Below are 7,346 nucleotides of genomic sequence, written 5' to 3' on the forward strand. Positions count from 1 at the left end.
ATGTTGGTTATGGTTAACCAATGGCTGTTACATTGTCGGTGACAGCTATTGGGCTCAGATTTTCTGGGGTCCTATTAGCATGTTAATTTGTGTCTCATGATGCTGGTTGTTAGTTACTTCTCCTCTCTCAGATCTGATTATACAGGCTTCAGTCGCGCCTCTATGCACTTGCTCAGGTTGCCTCTTCCCTTTCTCTTGTCTCCTGAAAATGAAGAACCCCTCATTTTGTCACAATCTCTGTGTTACAGGTGTGATATGATGTTTTCACAGTCACTGTAGATGACTATTCACAGAAATCGGTGTTGTTTCCAAGAATGCTACCAGCTACAGTCATTGACTCTTCTTGTTCACTGCCCAGTGTAAAATGCTATGTGACACATCCCTCTTAATGTATCTGCTGTCACCCCTGGTCGTCACAGTCTCTCAACCAGCTTTCCTTTCTTCCAGACAGTTCTCACTGAAATGCACACGTCCTTCTTGCGTGAGGGTTGATTGTGTAAGTTTGATACAATTACTAGTTTACCTCTAAGTGAAACGGTATAATCAAGAGGAATAAGGACATCAGCAATAATCCTGGACCATAGGCACATGGGAATCTGCTCTGGGTATTTGGTTTGTTTTCTCTGTAGTTACACTCATGAAAAGACATGTGCTCTGGAATCACTTCTTTTTTGAAGAAGATCTCTGAATATGATTCAAAGAGAGTTGGAACCCTAAGATTCAGGTGTTGCAATGCTTAAATGACAGGTATGGGGTTCTTAGAGTACCTCAAACCTCAGTGCTTGGTACCTTGGCTTTTTATGCATTAGGAGAGTTCAAGACCTTGGAACAAGTTTCATAGCAATTTTCCCTTCCTGATGAGCCAGAAACTATCTAAAGTCAGCAAATGAATGTGGTTTTTCATAGAGCAGCCTCCTCGGGATCTCTAACAACAGGTTGTTGGAAATCTAGCTCCCCACCTCAAGGCCAGAGCTTTTGTCTTCTCAGAATGCAGGGCTGGGCCATTTGCCCTGGAGATAGAACCTGATGTCCATATCTTTCAAAAGCTGTATGAGATAACTCACCTCAGCGCATGTTTTTTATTTGTTTTCTTGTAACAGCAGGAATACTGCTGCCTCCTTCTTGCACTGTTGACCTCTGCATTTTTTTTTCTGGAGCTATGAAAGTTTGAATCCATCCCTTTATTTTGAAAACATTTTAAGGTAGATGAAAAGTTTGGAATCCAGACCTATCGAGAAATGTGGTGGGCAGGGATTTTTGATACAATTCCAGGGCCATCTGGCCAACCAGCAGCAAATAATTAACTTTGCTGACTTGTCTTGTCTTGTCTGAGATCATATCGTTTCAGGGCATCAGGATTACTTGTGTTTCCACTCTGTCATCCCATCACTGTCTTTTTTTTAATGATCTTCATCAGTTGTTGTGACTCTGCAGGCTCTTGGCACCTACCCTTTCTCCCGCCCTTCTGGTGCTGTAAGCTCTCTCCGTGTTCCTCCTCAGTCCACGCACTCTTATATCACCCTGTGTGCCCCTTTTCTCCTACAGTTTTAGCCTGCAGTTTTATATTGTACAATATAAATTATATTGTACAAATAACAATATATTGTATTATATTGTACAAATTCATATTGTATTATATCGTATTATTGTATTATATTATATTGTACAAATAACAATATATTGTACAAATAACAAACAATATAAATTTAACAAACAATATAAATTATATTGTACAAAATAATTATATTGTACAGTTTTCTATTGTACAATAATTGTACAATTATTTTCAAGCTTGTTTTGACAAAACTATTCGAGTTTGCTGGTCTTCAAAGAGCTTTACTCACATGCAATAATGCCACTTAATCAGAATATGATAGGTGGGAACTCCAGCCCATGCTGATCAGCTCAGATAATGCTTGGATAACTGGGGAGCAACCGGCATTCAGCATGACCACGCCTGCTTCATATTTCCTCTGCCTTTCACTCATATTTTTTGGTGTGAGGTGTCTTCCTTCCACAAAACTTCTGAAATCAATCTGCCTGTATTTCCTTTCCCAAAAAAAGCTTTAGGTAACAACTTACTGCCTTCTCATATTGGAGCCATTTTACAGTTTTATGTTACCAGCCAAATGGTGCTACGCTACAACAATGCTCTCAACTTGTTCCCACTAAGGTATTTGCCAATAACACCAACCTTTTGTTATTCTGAATGCCATTACATTGCTTATCAGTGCCCAAAGGCAAACACGGCGAAAAGGTGACTCAATTTCCCATTAAAGTATCACTGTATATTAATATAATATATAACTCCTAAAATACTCTACCATTGACTCTATGTGCACATTTTGTTTGCAGCGCAGTCTCCTGGGGGACTTGCCATCATTTTTTCCTGGACCAAACCACTGTGCTTCTGACACGTGTGTACTGTGCCCCTGAGCTGTGTACCCCCCAAAGTGAAATCCTGGATAAATATGTGGAATCCCCCAGTTCTGCCTGAGCAAGATTTGTGCTGAGTGAGAGGGTATGTCTGGTGAAACACAGATAGATGGCAGCCAAAGAGGAAGGGTCAGTTTATATCATCTCCCTTGAAGAGTACTACAAATTCCTTCTGCTCTGTCCTTCTTTCCCAGTATTTCACAAATGAACCAAAAGTCCTGAAGTGAAATACATTCCTTGTCTTGTCCCTCTGTCACTGAAGTCTAATTCCCTCTTCTTTAGTCACAAAAATTACCCCTGCTACCGCATGATCAACCCTTACAGTGCGAAGTGCAAAAACCAGCACCTCAATTGCTTTTGTCCTCCATTCTTTCTTCAGTGATGTCCTCCATCAGCAGCTCCTTGTATTGGGAAAGACTTTTTTCCCTTCGTCCTATCTGCCACTCCTGCAAGAATTCAACAGCCCCTCCTCTACTGCTGCCCCACGTCTCTGAGATACAACCTCCTGCGTGGGTTTTACTCTTCCTTAGCCTACTAGCCAGTTCCCTCCAAACACCGTGCTCAGTGTCATTGTCTCCGCTGAAGGTAGGAGAAGAACTCTCACAAAAGTGACATCCGAGCTTTGGACTGATTTTTACTTAAAGTTGTGGTGTCTGTTCTGACAACTGATAGTAGCGCGGTCAGGTTGCTTCACTGTGCACGTTTTACAAGAGCAGTTCGAGTGATGCTCTGTAGCGTACCCAGTATCAGCAGGCTCAAGTTTCACGTATGGGGATGCAAAGATTTTTTTGTTTGTTTCTCTGGTGTTTGCTAAATAACTCTGTCAGATGCAAAAATAAAAACACATTGTAGAGCACAACCCGCTCTTTAAATGCAGCATGTTTGCAATGCCCCTAGCCAGCCTCATTTCTGCAGGCTCGGATGCAAAATGTTGCTATGGGAACAAAACCTTCTCTCCACCCAATCAGCTGAAGCAAGAGGTGTTTTTTTTTTAAAATAACAAGATCGTCTATATCTGCACTTCATCTAATCAGTCAACACAAGACAGAGAACAATCATTTTGACAGCCAAACAGTGGAAAAATATGACTCGTTCACTGCCAAAAAAAGCCCATAAGCTTCTTAGGGATGGGAGATTGCCATCTTATCGTAGAACATGAACAGACAATAAGACAAACTGACAAATCAATCCCATTTGGCAGTGGAATCAAGGAAAGAAATGGGTGTGAAACTGCTCAAATCTACCTAAATCTTGCTTTGGGAGAGAAAGCTTGAAGAGGTCCTCAAAGAATTTGGAAGACGGCTAGTTGTAACAGAGACAAGACTTAACATGATTGTGTGATTGCCTCCTTTACCCTGCATGCATGTTGAGACTAGGTTTGTGCGGTGACTTTCTTTTCCATGAGCTGGTACCGTGTACCCCGAGACAGCGGCTCTGCTGCCCATCCCACCGCAGGGGTGTCCAGGCTGCTCTCACACGAGCTACAGCCTGGCAGCCTGCAGAAGCCGAGGCCAACATGGGGGTCCCTCAGTGACCGGTGTGTACTGCTGCTCCACAGGAGCATGGACCAGCCTGTCGTCGAGCACCAGCTCCTCCAGGAAAAGGGGCTGTGGGCAGAGCTGCTCTGTGAGACAAGGCTCGTACCCTGCTCTGCCAAATCCTTCACAGTGGACTCTGGCGTTAGTTTCGGTCATTAGTGTTTTAATCCAGTCAATGTGAGTCGGAGACCTCTGTCCACAGCAAATTAAAAGTAGCATAACCTGGCTTGATCCTCTCTTGTCTGGAATGGTGTATTGGTCCTTTGGCTCCGCTGAGGTTTAGCAACCTGTTAAACTACAGTAAGCATGTGTTTAAGTCCTGCCTCTTGTCAGTCTGTAAGCAGAGAAGATATTTCCCAAAATTAAAAAAAAAGGAAAAAGATCAGTAATTTTGGGGTAGTTTTCAGACTAATTAAAACTCTGTTTATTGATAGAGATTTTTCTACGCTGTCATATGAGGGGAAAGTACTAAATCAAACTTTAGTGATAATAATATCCTTTTAAAAATGTTTTAGAATTTGACTAACACTTTCATGAATGAGAATACTGTAAGTCTTTATTATTGAGTGATTGAACTGCCAATCTTCACTCCTTCTTAGTCATTATAATGAATGAAAGCATACCCTTATCAATCTTGGATTCTGTACACATGTCACATGCTGTCTCTCTCCTCCAGGAGCTGTCAATTTAAAGCTCTGAGGCAGTCCACAGAAGAAAGGAAGTACCTGTCTGCTCATAAGGCCCATAATAAAAATAAAATAATACTATATGCACAAATACAAAATAAAATGTGAGCATCATCCTAGTTATTTTCTTCATACCAAATGCAGAAGAATGATCTGTCCTTTGTGGTTCTTACAGGTATATAGGAAATTATAGTGACATAAATTATTTTCTTTCAGATCAGCCTACGTTCAGGTCTAATATAAGCAGCTAAACTTTTTGAAATCAGCTGAACCTGATTCAATAGTAAGATTTAAAGCAGGAAAATTGTGATGGTAATATGTTACGGTAAGACCTCAGTGTTTCTCCTGCGAGTCAGGGTGTTGTCAGAAGTGGTGCTAACTCCGAATGAGAGGGCAGGTTCTAGGCTCAGTCCATTCTGCAGAGATAGTAAGATCTCCTGTCACTGTGGGAAGTGCAAATCCTAGGGTGGGCAAGAGAGGAGAGATGCACAGCTTTGTTCATGTGTACAACATAAATAGCCAGAGAAGTGGACAAGTTTCTCGAGCAGACTTCAGCCCAAAACATTGGGATATCACCGAGTTTGAGTGAGTAGATATTGAGACCTGATTGAGGAGGGCTTTGAAGACTGGAGTGCTCAGCATGCAGTGGACCAAACAGGGCTGCTGCCTCACTCGTTTTCCATGTCGATCTGAGGAGATGCCCAATACTGCAGCGTGTGAATCATAACACCTTAGGAGAAGGGAGATGTTTCAAAATAAGCATGGAAGAAGGTCCTGAGGCCTTTTCTACACATCACAGTTTTATTAGCTCAGTTACTCAACTAGGAGTATGAGCACTTGCTATTGCAGCTATCCTAATTTTAAAAATATGGGTACAATAAGGAAGCTATTTGGTATAAGACAATTAAGCCAGGATAGAGAATATTGGTTTCAAGGACAAGTATTTCCAATGTAAATACTTCCATTACCAGCATAACATATTGTTACCATTGTTCCTATCCTTGGAGTGTTTTGTCAGTTCAGCTTCTACGCCGAACTTGTTCAACTGCTGTAATACCTGCAGCGTAACTGAAGGAAAAAGCACGTGGGGTGCAGGAGACTTGGGAAGGAAGTGGGAGCACATCTTTAAAGCAGTTTTACTACTGAGATGCTCATGTGGCGGACACGCAGCCCCAGTTCCTGCTGATGCATACTGGTTGTCTGGTTCCACCTGCAGAGGTGCCTTGATGAAAATGGCAAATGGTGCACCAGTAATTTGAATTTATTAAGGGGGTTTGTTTTACCATTTGCAATATTGCATCTTACTGTAATATTTTCAGCTCTCTTGCTATTTGCACTTTTCAAGCTGCACTAAGCAACCTGAGTGAATCCTCTGTCCAGAACTGTCCTTGTCACTATTTCCTGGAAGCTGTCATTCAGAAAAAAGAGATACAACTACAAAATACATATTTATTTACAGTCCCTACAGTCCTTTGTCCCTAGAAATGTGGAAGGTACATAACGTTGATCAAGTAACTGTTCCTGTTCCTGCCTGTATGAATGCTTCCATATGTGGAATTCCACATGAGGAATTTGATTATGACTGTAAACATTTAGTGTTATTCCTCATTCACAAAGCAAAAGAATTGGCTCGTCCTTGCTAAACAGCATGCTACCACAATTGTGGTAAAACTTTTAACTCACTGTTAATTTAGCTGCCATGTTCAGAATCATTAAAGAGCACTTCATGTTCTCGCTTTTCAGACAGCTACTCGGTTTTGCTGCTCCTACTGATTTGCCTAATAATTTTACATACACAAAGCCAGATCCTGCTATTATTTATGTACACATGTGTTCCCATTGAAGGCAATCCAAAGATTCATAATACCAAGACATTATGCTGATAGCATTGAGGCAGATACAAAGCTTCTCATGTTGGGAGCGAATTTAGGATCTTGTTAGATCCTAGAGCATCTCAAGTCAGAATAAAATTGCCATATTTTAAACAGAAACTTAATAGACTGTGTCTTTCCTCTGCCTGCAGAAGAGGGAAATACTACAATATATTCTTCCCAGCTTCTGTACCAAAGGACATGGCAACTTCTAACAGCTCCGTAACAGATGCTTCATGCATTCCTTAGTCATCACAGAGCAAATCGTATCTCCAAAACCATATGTTTGTTCACTCACCTATGAACTCGGAGCAAACGGCCATCAGCAAGCAGTGGGGAAAGCGGGGAAGTCCCAGGAGCACTAGCCAGACTGACTTAGCTAATGAAGTGCGCATAAACGGCAAACATCCATCATCATAAATTATCCTCAAACTCCCTTTTCACATGCAGTCATCTCCTTGCATCTAATGCTTCTCAGACAACCTGTGACTTCTGTGGCCTGGATCCTGCAAATGACTAGACTGAGTAGGAAACGTGCTCTGTAAACATGCTGTTCATTATAGCTATTTTACCTACTGCCAGATGGATTGATTTGAGATAGTTTATTGCTTATTCACCCTTTTGTGTATTTGAATTAGATGAGTTAGCAAACTGCCTAGTAGTCAGGAATCAAGTGCTTCAGGCCAGCAAAGATTTTGAAACTGCCTTTTCTTTTCTGCCTCCATAGGCTGTTGCAGGGGAGTTGAAAATTTTACATGGGAATATTTTCATCTGAGCTAATGCAAGATGAAAGAGATCGGCTTTGTTAAGTAAGC

The sequence above is a fragment of the Mycteria americana genome, chromosome 1, assembly GCF_035582795.1.
Source record: "Mycteria americana isolate JAX WOST 10 ecotype Jacksonville Zoo and Gardens chromosome 1, USCA_MyAme_1.0, whole genome shotgun sequence".
Lineage (NCBI taxonomy): Eukaryota > Metazoa > Chordata > Aves > Ciconiiformes > Ciconiidae > Mycteria > Mycteria americana.